Source organism: Peromyscus leucopus, chromosome 14 (assembly GCF_004664715.2).
Source record: "Peromyscus leucopus breed LL Stock chromosome 14, UCI_PerLeu_2.1, whole genome shotgun sequence".
NCBI lineage: Eukaryota > Metazoa > Chordata > Mammalia > Rodentia > Cricetidae > Peromyscus > Peromyscus leucopus.
The window spans coordinates 44,368,399-44,383,010 of NC_051075.1; the positions used below are offsets into that span (position 1 = coordinate 44,368,399).

At 49.7% G+C, this 14,612-nt stretch overlaps 1 protein-coding gene across 2 annotated transcripts in view; it reads left to right on the top strand.

The window, feature by feature from the left end:
• Positions 1–5,772: 5,772 nt before the first annotated feature.
• Plekhg3 (pleckstrin homology and RhoGEF domain containing G3) overlaps positions 5,773–14,612 on the top strand; it is a 43,966-nt gene continuing 35,126 nt past the window's right edge. For both annotated transcript variants that reach the window (XM_037210637.1, XM_037210641.1), the window contains exon 1: positions 5,773–6,048. The gene's annotated coding sequence lies outside the window, so the exon portion shown is untranslated. The remainder of the gene's footprint in view (positions 6,049–14,612) is intronic.

Here is a 14,612-nt window from a genome sequence, read left to right on the forward strand (position 1 = left end):
ACCATTGAACCATCTTTCCAATCCCCAGTTTACCCATTAAAAATGCACACTCCAGGTGGTGCATACTTTATTTTTCTTTCTTTCTTTCTTTCTTTCTTTCTTTCTTTCTTTCTTTCTTTCTTTCTTTCTTTCTTTCTTTCTTTCTTTCTAGGTTGTTTTGTTTTGTTTTTGTTTTTTGAGACAAGGCTTCTCTGTGTAGCTTTGTGCCTTTCTTGCTCTGTAGACCAGGCTGGCCTTGAACTCACAGAGATCCACCTGCCTCTGCCTCTCAGTGCTGGGACTAAAGGCGTGCACCACCACCGCCCAGCTGGTACATATTTTCAGTCTCAGCTACTTACTAGAGAGACCATGTTGACTATTCTTGGTTGTCAACCTGACTACATCTGGAACTAAAACCCAAAGATGGAGGGCACACCTGTGAGGAATTTTTGCTTAATTTGAAGTAGAAAGAGCTACTTCCTTTTTTCCTCTTTCTTTCTTTCTTTCTTTCTTTCTTTCTTTCTTTCTTTCTTTCTTTCTTTCTTTCTTTTTTTTTTCCTTTTTTGATTTTTTGAGAGAGGGTTTCTCTGTGTAGCCTTTGGGAAGATCCACTTCTAATCTGGATCTTTGAGGTAGGAAGACTCACCTTAATCTAGATCTTTTGAGCTGGGAAAAGGCAGGCCTTTAATCCAGATCTAATCTGGGCTTCCACTTCTGATAGAAGCCTATATAAGGACATGGAAGAGAGAAGCTTTTGCTCTTTGCCTGCTTACCCTCACCTTGCTAGCAAGTTCACTGACATTAGAGGCCACTTCTTCAGGATTCCAGCATATATGGAAGACCAGCTGAGACATTCAGCCTCATGGACTACTGGGTTCTTGGACTTTCTGTTTACAGCTAGCCATTATTGGACCACAGCCTATAAGTCATTCTAATAAATCCCCTTTTTATATAGAGAGATTCATTCTATAAGTTCTATAGAGTATAAGTTCTTTTACTTTAAAGCAGCTGTTCTCAACCTGTGGGTCTCAATCCCTTTGCAGGTTGAACAATCCTTTCACAGGGGTCACCTAAGGCCATCAGAAAACACAGATACTTACATTATGATTCATAACAGTAACAAAATTACAGTTATGAAGTAGCACTGAAAATAATTTCATGGGGTCACCACACCATGAGGAACTGTATTAAAGGGTCACGGCATTAGAAAGGTTCAGAACCCCTGCTCTAGTGGACCCTGGCTAATACAGAGATTAGGCAGCTACTTATAAGGAAGGCTGGAGGCAAGAGGGTCACTTACTTGGAATTCCAGAGCAGTGTGGAGCTGGGACTGGTGGCATAAGCTAACTACTCAGAAAGCTGAGGCAGGAGGATCACGGCCTTAAGGAAGCTCAAGCCTGGCCTAGTCGACTTAGTAAGACTCTATCTCAAAATAGGAGCCCATAGGGCCAGGCGTATAGCTCAGCGGAAGAGCACTTGCCTAGTGTGTACAAGACTTTGTTTAAGCCCCAGCACAAACAAACAAACAACAAGACACCTCCCACCAAAACAAACAAACAAACAAACAAACAAACAAACACAGCCTGACCCATCTGGTTAAATTGTAATTTCAAATGTACAATTCTGGCAAGTGTGTAACTCAGTGAGAGAACCCATGTTTAGCGTGGGTGCAGTTCCCAACACAAACTCAACAGTTACAATACTTAGTGCAATCGCCACAGTATTTTAGAGTCCTGAACTGATGGGCAGTTCTTCCTCAGGCCCTCCAACTTCCTATGCTGGACAGTTCTTACAAATGGAGCTATACAGTATTTTGGTCTTTTTGGATCACTTTCTCAGCAGTATGCTTTCAAGCTTACCCATGAACTGAAAAACTTCATTCTGTGGTATTCTTTGTGACCGTCTGTTTACCATCAGCAGTGGAAGCCCTTTGGGTTTCCACCGTGAGTTTGATAGGAATAATGCTGTTATGTGTGGACAGGTGTTCTCCTTTCTCTAGGTACATTCCTGGGTCTGGGATTGTGGGTCATAAAGAAAATCGATGTTTAACCTTTGAAGAATGGCCAGACTGTTCTGCAAAACGGATGCACCAGCAGTGTGAGAGGGTTGCGGTTTCTCCCCACCCCCACCCTCCCCCACCTCACGGACTCACTTGTCACATGCTTCTGGTTACAGGCATCCCAGTGGATGAAGCAGTGTTTCCCTGCGTTTTTTATTTGCATATCCTTGGCTAATGTTGTTAGCATGTGTTTATCAGCCATTTATACAGCTTCTTTGGGGAAGATGTCTATTCAGAGCCTTTGCATATTTAAAAAATGGGTTGTCTTTTTATTGAGCTGTAGGCTTTTTTGGTGGATTACAGTGAAGTCCCTTATTGAGATATCATTTACAGAAAGTTTGAACTCACAGAGATCCACCTGGCTCTGCCTCCGGAGTGCTGGGATTAAAGGCATGCGCCACCACTACCAGGCCGCTTCTTTCTTTTTTAAGAAAAGGTCTCACTCTGTGGTCTGAACTGAACGATACCAAGCCTGGCTTTTTTTTTTTTTTTCTTTTCAGTCCCAGTCCCCAGACCCTCATACATGTTACCCAAGCACTCTACCGCCACCCTAGACCTTCACTCTTTTAATATATACAAATTTGATACTGTGAAGTTTTCTCTCTCCCTTTAGTTGTATGCAACTTACACTTTGTCTTGCTTGTTTTCTGTGGTTCTGAGCTTTGAACCCAGAGCCTTGTCCATGCTAGGCTCTACCACACTTTGAGAGATCATTACTAAAATTCAGCTTTGCAATTCTGAAGGCACTGAGATAATGTCATAGGGTCTCCTTCGAGAGGGATTTCTTCCATGTTTGGGGATGAATTCTGGGTCAGCAGCAGCAAGCCGTGGCTCCTCCTCAAAGGCAGGGAACACAGCCCCTGGGGATCTGTCTCCTGTGTTTACATCCCTCCCTTTCCTGTGGTCCACAATAGAGCAGCTGAAATGACAGTTTGGAAATGTCCTTTATTGTGAAAACCCCACGGCCTTTGTCTGTGGGATTTGAAATTTTCATTCCGAAGGAGGGGAAGGGATGAGAAGCCCTGCACTGGTTCCTCATGACTCATCCTGACTTTAGCTTGTTTGGTTTTCTCATCCATAAACGAGGGAGAGCAGCTCCGTTCCCCCGTCCTAGTGGAGGGACTGTGAAGATGAATTAATTTGTATTTGTTAGACACTTTGAGACCTTAGATGAAAAGCATTACTGAGACTCAAGGTGTTATTATAATAATAAATGATTTAATAGCAGGGTGAGGCCGCTGAGGCAAGACCTGGTGGGAAGGCCGAGGCTCAAAGCTGCCAGGGGGCTGCTGCTAGAGATCCTGGTCCCCACAGCGCCTCGTGGGTTCGGAGGCAGGAAACTCTGGTTTCTCATAAAAACCCTGGGTTGTTTCATCTGGCTGCAGCCTAGCCTTATTGAATGCTTCCTACATAAGTTCTGCTTCCTACCTAAGTGAGATTACAATCTTTTCAGGAAACAGGCATATAAATTAAGGCAATTAGAAAGGACGTCGGGGCATGGGCATTAGAATCAATTGCTGGATGGAACATGCTTCTAGAAGGAAGTGGAGAAGGAGCTGGTTAAAACACAGTTTTCCCTGTTAATGACTCCCAGCTCTACCACCCACCAGCTGGATGACCAAGCCTCAGTTTCTCCTTCTGTAACCGCAATTGTTCTTGTAAAATTCTCAAAGTAAGGCTAACACAGTAAACACTTCAGTGCTGACTGCTCAGCCCCTGGTTAGACGACGCTCTGGCTGATGGGGCGGTCTCGGCCAGACTGCTCAATTCCTCTGAGCCTCACTCAGTATTCTTCCTGCAAAATGGGAGTAATTCCTACCTTAGTGGCTGTAAACTACAGTGCACTTGGTAGCCCTTTTTCCCGGCTAAGGAGTGAGGTGCGCATTCAACAGTTTAAAAATCGCGGGGTGGTGGGACATCTTGGGAAGTTGGAGTTTAAGGTAAGTAGGAAAGGACTGGTAAGATTTAAGAGATTGGAGAAGAAACCTGACACCCAGGCAAGTGCAAGGCGGGAAAGAGTGGGACATCTCACTTTTCCATCCCACCCTGTAGTTTTATCTCTACGGTCCCTTTCTGGCAATCTTGGCTGTCACCTGTGCTGCCGTTCTTCAGGTCAAACCTGTAAACTAAGTAATGTGGGCCTAATTTTCTGCACCTGGCCTGCCGCAGTCAGGAGCAAGCATAGGACTTGTCTACACCTTACTCTTCACAGGGATCCCGTTTCAAAGTCACCTGAAAGCCATTTCCTCTCCTGCCGCCCCGCCCCGCCCCTTCAGTAAATCACTAGGTGCTTGCTTTTCCCTGGAGCAGCATTTTTTTTTTTTTTTTGGTTTTTTCGAGACAGGGTTTCTCTGTGTAGCTTTGCGCCTTTCCTGGAACTCACTTGGTAGCCCAGGCTGGCCTCGAACTCACAGAGATCCGCCTGCCTCTGCCTCCCGAGTGCTGGGATTAAAGGCGTGCGCCACCACCGCCCGGCGCATTTTTTTTTTTTTAAGGGTAGTGGTGGAGGGGATTCTATAAGCCATTTAAGATTCTCAATTATCTACACCAGGCCTTCTAATGCTGGCGTAGACGCCTCATTCCTGTCCCAGGGACCTGGTGCCAGCGTCTAACCAGGGAGTCCTACCTCTTCTTTGGTCTCACCCTGAGCTCCCATCTCCCACCCCTCTTCATGGTTGGTGTCGGGACAGTGTCTAACCTCATCTCCCCTAAGATCTTTACCGCTTAAAGATTTATGCTTAGTGAGACGTAGTAAAGAAGTACACCTATAACTGTAGCACTCTGGAGGAGCGCCTACAGTTTGAAGCTAGCCTGGGCTACGAAATGTGGCCCTGTCTCAAATCAAAAAAATAAAAACAGTAATTAGGACGTGGTGGTGCACACCAGTAATCCCAGCCCTCAGGAGGTAGAGGCTGGAGAATCATTACGTTCAAGATCACCCTCTGCCAGTCCGGGTTAATTGAGATCCTGTTTCAAAAAAACCAAGACTTATGTTCTTGCTCTAAACCTTACTTGGCCGTATTCTATGTCCTTCACCTCGCACCCCCTGTTTCCCCAGCGCATGCCTTTTGCTGATACCCAGATCACATTCTAAATGGGGTCCTCGGTCACTCAGGTTCCTCAATCTGTTTTTCTCACTGAACAGTCCCGCTGAGAGCCCCACCCAGCCCCAAGTTATGCGCTTCTTATCTCTTTCTCGTCAGAAGGTTAAGATTTTTACAACTGTAAAGAGCCACCGAGACCTAGTTTCGGTGAGGAATTCGAGACGTGCCATTCTGACTCAGCGGCCGTGGTGACCTGCTCCAATAGGACCAGGACGTCCTTCTCCCTCTAGACCGGTGCTTCCCCTGGGAAAGCCCAGGTGGCGGCTGAGTCCGGGGTCCTCCCCAGTCGGATCCCAGTCTGGAGGTTTGGGTCGCCCTCTCGGCGTGAGATCAGGCTGGTGGCACCAGGGTAACCCCACCACGTGCGTCTTGGGATCCTTGAGCTCCAGATGGCAGGGGGAGGTGGCCAGCGGGGACCCACACGGCCGGCCGCGCACGTTAATCATTAGCCACCCGGGCGGCTGCCTCCAGCCGGAACCCCAGCTCGCACTCAGCGCCGCGAAGGTTCCCGGGGCCCCTACAGAGCCGCCAATTGCTGGATCGCAGCCCCGAGCGCAGTCTCCACCCACTGGAAACATTCCTGGTCCGCCCCTCCCTGGCTCCCTCCCTCCCTGGCTCCCTCCCTCCCTCAATCCTCCCTCCCTCCCGCCGCAGCCTGGGCTCCCTTCGTCCGCAACTTCCTGCCGAGTGCTGGGGAGCCGCTCGCGTTTTGGGGACCCCCGAAGTCCGGTGCTTGCAGCGGGAGGAGGCTGGGGCCGCGGGGCGGCCAGCCGTGGGCGGGAGTGGCCGGCAGCCCCAGCCGCTTCCGAGAGCGACTTTCAAACTCGGCGCCCGCTTCGCGGCGGCGCCACCTGGGCAGCCCCGCGCGCCCTGCGCGTCGCGAGCCGGCGGGGCGGCCACGGCTCGGTGAGTGTCCCCGGGTTTGGCCCTCTCCCTTTGCCCGTGCGCGATGGGCGGCACTCTTCGGGGACCCCAGGCTAGCCTTCTGTGGGATGAGGACTTGGTCCAGGGCTTCCTCGGACGCACTCGGAGGAGGTTGGAGCGCGGGAAGGTCGTAAGGGGAGTCACTTTTTGTCCCCACCCCGGAAACCAAAGCTGCACGGGCTCGAGGTGGCTTCGTAGAGTTTGAAATCCGGGCAGCTCTCGACATTCCCGCCACCCGATTCCCCTTGTGTGCACTGGCGCCAGTGGGTTAGTTGGTGCTTGCCCGGGACTGTGGGCCCTTCTAGAAGGACTCGCCTCTGGTCCCGCGAGCCCAGGAGTTCGTACGCACTCAGCCTGTTCCGGGTTGGTGCCACACGGTGCGTGCTCCTGGGAATCTCAACTGCCTATCTCGGCGGATTAGAGTGGATGCCAGAAACAGAGCGTCCAGGACCTGCAAGCCCAGAGCCGCTTGCTGGCTGCTCCTAAAAGCCCAGCCCTCCCACCCCTTCCACTGGTTTGGTTATTTGCACCCTCCTCTCAGAGTCAGGAAGCTTGGACAAGGCTTGCAAGCTTCAGTTAGTTCAGGATGCTGCTTTCGGTGGCAACGTTTATTCTGGAGCTACTTTTGAAAACAAAAACAAACAAAAACGGAACGAGCCTTATAATGGTTGTAGGGTGGAGAAAAGCGGCTTGGCGAGGTGGTGCTAAAGACTGAGTAAGAGTATCCATTTCAGTCACTCACTTAAACTCTTGGTAGATGTAGGGGCTGTTAGGCTTCTCTCAGGGCCCCCCAGAACCGACCGGCACCGTAGCACCTTACAGAAAAAAACTCGGGGTTCGCAGTCTCCCAAGCCGTGTCTCTTCTTGCATTCCAATCACATGGCCCTTGCTCAAGAAATAATTAGCGTGGAGCATAATGACAGCTCCGAGGGGGAGAAGATGCTTCCTGCTGTGTCTGGCCTTCTGGAGAGTTCCTTCCAGTCCCCCCTTTGCTAGACTGGACTCTTGGCTCCTGAAAGCCCAGCATAAAAACCTAGGGACTGAACACCAGAAAGTCAGCTCTTCAGTTACTGTTATTCCTGTGTGGGTCTGAGCTCACTGGATGCCTCCCAGACCCCAGCTCCCGTTTGTACACGTTATTTTCACTTGCCTGCTGCCTCTGCCGACTTACCCGAGTGGTGCTGGGAATTGGGAATGAAGTAGGGGTGGTCTCATCCCTGCACTTAGTCTGGGCTGATAAGGGTGGTCTGTCTTAGAGGCGCTCTGGGGCTAAGGTGGCCCAGCCAGGAGAGTGGAAGGGCCGCTGGCCTGAGTCCAGTGCGTTTTTGACAGATGTTTAATGCTGGCCCTGTTGTGATACATGATTTACCCATGGCTGGATCCCACCCTGTCCCCACTTCACTTATCTTTTTTGACTCAGTTTCCCTACGGAGTACCTGTTTTTTCTTAATGTGGGGATGGGGTACCGATCAGAAGAAGGTGCCCGTGTGACAAGGACACCATCAATTCCTCTAAGAGAAGAAGAAACGCTGTGTAGTGAGTGGCTCTGAGGGGCCCTTAAGCGTCGGCTGGGATATGTCCCATGTGTCACACAGGAGACGGTGGACGCCAGGAGCCTGTGGTGTCCGTTTACCCTCTGGCTTGTAATATCTTAGCCTCAGAGTAAACACTGGCCTCAGCAGCCCTGCTGCCATCTCAGGGTCACTCACTGTGTTTATACCAGAACAGGCCAAAGGCCGTGGCCTGCGAGATGACCAGACCCGGAGTGGGGGAAGGTGTGGGTCCCAGACGTTGTCAGGCCTGCCTCTCGACTCCCACTGCCCTCTCAGAACCCTCCCAGTGCAGGCTCCGGTCCTGAGCCTGGGAGGGTGCTACAAGCTGTGACTGGCCCTGGAGGGTTAATTGTGAAGTTGTTCTCTGTTGTGTCGGGGGAGTGGAGGAGGGGACTGTGGTGATGGGAGGGTGTTGCTCTTGCAGCTGCACTGAGTGAGGGCTGACTTCAGTCCAGCCATCCTGGGCTGTCCCTCTGGCCCAGGCTACTGCCCTGTCCCGCCTCCCTGGCCAGCTGCGTGTCCACAGGCCTTTGTTCGAGGGCTAGAGCCCACCCTACTCGCTACCCCCCTCCCCCAGTTTCTAAAAGCCCTTGGGCAGGGGGTTTACTGGTAGCTAGGAGTTACTACTGACTGAGAGGGGGTGGGGGGACGACTCGGGCATTGGGGGTGGGGGGGACCTCTTCAGGTATCCCCAGGGTCCTACAGAGCTGGCAGGCTCACCCTGGGACCTCCAACACTCACCTGTACATACTCTCTTTCCCACCTTCAATTCATGCATCTTACATCTATTCTATGTATTCACCCATTATTATTTAGTGTCTTCTGTGTGTCAACACTGGACATCGGGGACACAGCACCAGGGGCAGATGACAGAAAACAAGATGTGCTATTGAAAAAGGCCTTAGAGTATGACAGGGAAAGTCGAAGTGAATTGTCATGGGAGGGAAGAGTTGGTCCCTAAGGAAGGGACACTGGAGTTGATCAGCCAGGGGAGAGATTTTTTTTTTGATGTGCTCTGGATGCCAATCCCTTGAAAGCCAGGTCAGCATCCCGATGTGACATTTAAGATCGGGGTTTGGAGTTGGGCAGACCTGGATTTAAATCTGAGTTTGACAGCGCCCTAGCCCTGGGGCCATCTGTTGACTAACCGCCTTTGAGTCTGTTTCTCACCTGTAAAGCGGGGTTAGTCATCGTGCCTACCACCTGTGGCATCGTGAGAATGAACAATGAGATAACGTGACTACAGTGCTTAGCAAGCCCCTGTAGAGAGAGCGAGGCATGATTATTTCTCTAACCGAATTCTACAGAGGTAGCGGCAGATATTTCCTGCCAGTGCTAGGACTCTGGATGAAAAGCTGTGCGTTTGCATTTTAAGTACTGGGAAGGAGCAGGGAGTTCTGAGGGAGGGCCAGCTAGAAAGCTTGAGTCAAACTAGCCGTGAGCTTTTCTATGCTCCCCTGGATTGCAGCTGGTTGGGGATGCAAGACTACTGGCATCAGATGGGTGCTGGCCATTGTCCCTCAGACAGACAGGGTGACCTAGGGCAGCCCTGGCCTGCCTGGCTTTGGAATTCCCCCACGTCCAGTCAGCTGGTGAATCGCACCTTTGTCCCCGAGCCCCTACACTTGGCCTCACAGTCCTGAAGCCTTTCCGTTCCTCTTCATCTTCATTCTCGGCATGGATAGGTTATCCTGGGGGTGGGGTGGGGGTGTATCAAGCACAAGGGGGTGAAAGGAGAGGGGTACACACCGTGAGCAGGCTGTTCAAGGCGCATGGGCAGAGATGACAGACAGTCTTGACAGGGCTTCCGAAGCACCCTGCAAAGACCTTTGATAGGGTTCTCCAGGGCCCAGAATGAATTAAAAAGGTAGAGGTCAGCCGGGCGGTGGTGGTGCACGCCTTTAATCCCAGCACTCGGGAGGCAGAGGCAGGCGGATCTCTGTGAGTTCGAGGCCAGCCTGGTCTCCAAAGCGAGTTCCAGGAAAGGCGCAAAGCTACACAGAGAAACCCTGTCTCGAAAAACCAAAAAAAAAAAAAAAAAAAAAAAAAAGGTAGAGGTCAACTTATGGGAGTCCTTCTACCATGAGGGTCCTGTGAACCACACTTAGCCCGTCAGGCTTGGTGGACAATGCCTTTATCCACTGAGCCATTTTGTTGGCCCCGAAATCCGTAGAGCCTTGTGGTGTTATCTAGTCTGTCTTCTCTTTCCTGGGCTCTCAAAACCTCAACTCTCAGAATTGCAGCTGGCCGCTACGGACAGTTCCGGGCGCCCTGAGAGCTCAGGGTTGGGCGTGTGCAGATCCAAGCTGTCTCCACCCAACCAAGCCATGTGACGAGTCTCTTCCCTTCTCTGCTAGAACCACCACCATCCTCCTCCAGAGGGGTTTAATCTAAAACGCTGTTGTCAAGGCTTGTGGCCAGCGGTTTCCTGGGGGCCCTGCTCCTGTACAGGAAGTGCTGTGGAGGGGCCAGGCCTAGGGAAGTGGTTGTTAGCCAGATCACTCCTCCAAGGCCGCTGCAGGCACATGCATGCATGCACAGGCAGGGCAGCCAGACCCGCCCTGTGACGAAGGAACTTTGGGAGCCTGTCAGTTGGTATAAAAGCCTCAGAGGAAGTTAGAGAGAGGGCTTAGTGTAGCCCGGAGCAAGTTTGTGACTTGGGTACCTGAAAGTCAGAAGGAAGAAGACGGAGTCCAGTGATCAGCAGGACGTTAGCTGGAGATGCTAACCAGTCCTCTGAGGTCTGGGGACCAGCATGTCTTGCTAACGGGATCTGATTTGTTGGGTTATTTTCCGCCCTTTGAAACAGGGTCTGGCTGACCCAGAACTCCCCCCCCCCACCGTTATCTCTCTTAAACTTACAGTGATCCACTTGCTTTTGCGTCCCAGGCACTGAGATTGGTGTGCCACCATGCCTGGCCTTGTTGGCTTGTTTTGATTAAAAGCTCTCTGAGAGCTTCACTCATCCTTGTTCTCGTACAGAACTGGCAAGCATAGAAAGCATGATCTACAGGGTGTGCATGATCTACAGGGCATGATGGGCTGGGGCTGGGGCTCCACCTGAGAGGAATCCTGGCTTGGTAGTCTCATCTTTTCCAGTACCAGGGGTGGGGGGGCACACTGGGTGAGCTGTTGCCATCTGAGAAAGCAAATTAAAAGACCCATACCTTGATAGCTGTTTTGGTTAGCATTTGGTGAGAATGCTTGTTATTTAATGTCAAAGACTAGGGTAACTCCTATTCCATGCTGAACAGCCTCAAAGAGCTGAGCATAGAAACTGAACAGGGTTCTAGAAGGTACTGGGTACGTGCATCCTTTTTTTTTTAGAAACATAGTGAGAATCCTAGGAATTTCTCTGATGATTGCTGGAGTCTGAGTTGAGATGGGAGAGAGGAATGTAAGGAAAAGACTTAAGGAAAGAAAAATCACATTCGGTGCGTGTGGGTGTGCGTGTGCAGAGGACAGCTTGTGGGAGTTCTTGCCTTCTGCATGTAGGACCCAGGAATCGAACTCACGTTGTCAGGTTTGGTGGCAGGTGCCTTTACCCACCGAGACATCTGATCTTGTTTTGCTCCTGATCCCAAGAGGGGATCTTCTGCTGTCTTTGAAGATGAATTTGGCAGGCACTTAGGACTGCCTATAAACTCACATACTTTAAAATTGATTTTGATCTTTTATCTCAGGCTAACACGGGACCTCCACAGATGACTGAGGATAACTGAGTTTCAGGCCTTTCTCCACTCCCAGGGTGCCTTGATTACAGGCACCTGACACCGCGTCTTGTTTATGCAGTGCTGGGGATCGAACACTCGGCTTCATGTATGCTAGGCAAACACGCTACTGACTGAGTTACAACTCTAGCTCTCCCACCCTTCTTTTTTTTTTTTTTTTTAAAAAAAAGATTTATTTATTTATTTATTATGTATACAGTGTTCTGTTTGTATGTCTGCAGACCAGAAGAAGGCACCAGATCTCATTATAGATGGTTGTGAGCCACCATGTGGTTGCTGGGAATTGAACTCGGGACCTCTGGAAGAGCAGTCAGTGCTCTTAACCTCTGAGCCATCTCTCCAGCCCCTCCCACCCTTCTTAAAATTTTGAAACAGGATGTTTCTAGGTAGTCAAGGTGGCTTTTATTTATTTATTTTTTTAAAGCTAGGGGCTGGAGAGATGGCTCAGTGGCTAAGAGTACTGGCTGGCTGGGCGGTGGTGATGCACACCTTTAATCCCAGCACTCTGGAGGCAGAGGCAGGTGGATCTCTGTGAGTTCGAGGCCAGCCTGGGCTACAGAGTGAGATCCAGGACAGGCTCCAAAGCTACAGAGAAACCCTGCTTGGTGGCTAGCAACTGTACGTAACTCCAGTTGCAGGGGATCTGACACCCTCTTCTAGTCTCCACAGGCACAGCACACATGTGACATACAGATGTCCGTGCAGCCAGAACACCTGTACACATAAGATGAAAATAAATAAAACTTTCCCAAAAAGCTTATAGCTTTTACTCTTAATGCTTTGAAGACACTTCTCCCTCTCCTCTCTCTCTTTCTGTTTCTCTATCTCTGACTCTCTTTCTCTCTCTGTCTCTGTCTCTCTCTTTCTCTCTGTCTCTGTGTCTCTGTCTCTCTGTACGTCTCTGTTTCTCTGTCTCTGTCTCTCTGTCTCTGTCTCTCTCTCGTGTGTGTGTGTGTGTGTGTGTGTGTGTGTGTGGTGTGTAAACCAGACTTGAGCAACAGATGACAAATATTTATTGTAGGGAAAAGGGAACTAGTGTTCTTGTGGTCTCTGTGTAGGTCATTGCTACATCCCCTGCCTGTGTGTGGTAGGACTACAATAAATACTTGTCAAATAAGCTTTATGCTACTCTGTGACAAACCTTAGGAATGGAGTTTTCATGTTCATTTTTTGTTTGTGTTTCTCTGATCTCCATCCTGGCCTTGCTCAGACAATGCCTCATCTGCCCAGGGTTGGGGTTACAGATGTGAGCCACCAGGCCCGATTTACAAATGATCTATTCTTGTCTTAAAGTAAGTGATCAGGACATCAGATTCTAATTTTAACCCGCCCAGGCAAGGCAGCGACAGCGAGTGATGCAGGCAGCCTGGTATTCTTGCAGCTTGCAAGGTGTAAAGAGAACCTGGAGTCACTGGGACCCATATTCCCCGGCTTGCTGCAGGGCATACATGCAAATTGGGCCAGAAGAGGACAGCAGGGTGTGCTTATAGCTTTGAATACATGTCCCATGATATCCCGTAACACCACTCCCTCACCATCCTGCTCCTCTGCACATAGCCAGGAAAAGCATATAACCAGGGCTTGAGATGCCTGTGAAATCCACACCAGCCTCCTCAGAGCCTGGTTCACTTCCACCCATGGCCTGTGTCTCCTGTCTGAGCCCACTACAGACAGTAAGAGCGAGAGCTGTGAGGGAGTCAGAAGAGAAAGAGAAAGCAGCTCTGGAGCGGTGAGTTTGGCAGTGAAAGCAGGCCGAAACAGAAACACCGGGAAAAGCCAGTCCTAGCGGAAGGACCCAGGGTCATTTGTTTGCGGGCCATGGCTGAACATACCTTCCGCCTGGGGATCATCAGCGTGACGATGGACGCTTGGCCAGCAGCCGTGACCCTGACTCATGAAGAAAAGGCCAAGCTATGCACCCTTCACTGCGTTTTGGGGAGACAAGGAAGTGTAAAACATCATTTTTTTTTAAAAAGATTCCCAATCAGGTCGTTCGGCTGGGCTCTTAAAAGATGTTGAGAATTGGGAAGTGATCTCACAGCTCCCAAGTCCCAAGGTCTGGTGAATTGCCCAGGACCGCTGTGCTGACACCCAGAAAAGAGAAAATTTGAACTTTCCTTACCCTTTAAAAGGAAAAAAAAAATTTTTTTGTTGGTGGCATTGGAAATGAGCCCAGGGTCTTCTCGGCCACACCCCAGCTCAGGATTTGAACTTCCTAAGGACTCCAGAGGCGGGTGCTCTTAGCCCTCCTCTCCCAGTGTTTTGACACTGCAGGTGTGGTGTTTTGGACTGTTCTCTGTCCTGTCTTTGTGGGGCTGGAGCTGGGTTTGGGTTACAGCAGAGTTGGGATGGGTCCTCACTAACTCAGTTCCACAAAAAACAGATTGCCAGGTATCCCGGGCTGGTGCTTGTCTCTGTCAAGACAAGAATGCTTCCCATGCATCTTCTGCACCTACTAGCATTTTCTGAGGCCAGAAAATGACAGGGAGGAACTGCCATCTCAATCTTCCCACAGGAATTTCCTCCTTTTTTGGAGTTCTGAGCTCTGCTGAGGACGTGGAACTGTGTGGTCTTGGTGCCTAATGATCCTGAATATTAAGTTTTCATTATTTCATCATTCACTTATTTCTCTCATTTCTTATAGGAATAAAACGTTACAGATTCTACCCACTATACCGCCATCTAAAATGTACCTGGAATGTATTTTCTGATCGCTGGCTTTTGGTGCTGGCAGTACAGGAAAGAGCTTTTGCACGTGAACTGATGCCTAAGTTTCACTCTGGATCACAGTCATGGTCACAGAATGCTTCCAGAACCTTGTATGGAAGGAACCATGGTCAACCTTGTAAAATGACTTTTTTCAACACTAGCCAATTTTCCCTCGTTGTTTATTGGATGATCTATACTTTCCCTTCTGGCTTATCTTTAATGTTTTTCTTTCTTTATTATTTAGGGTTTCACTGAGATATATTTCATGTATATTAAAAGTCACCCATACGCAGTGTATACAGTGCATTGGTTTTTAGTATAGTCACTGAGTTGCACAATCATCACTATCGAATTTTATGACGTTTTTATTACTCCTAAGACCTGTTCCCATTAGCAACCATTTCCCATTGTCACCAGCTCCTATCTCCAGGCAGCCACTGAAACACTTCCTGTTTCTCTAGAGTTGTCTGTTCTGGACATATTGTATAAATGGAGTCATATACTGTCTGTCTTTATGACAGGCTTCCTTTGCTGGACCTAAGGTTTTCACTTC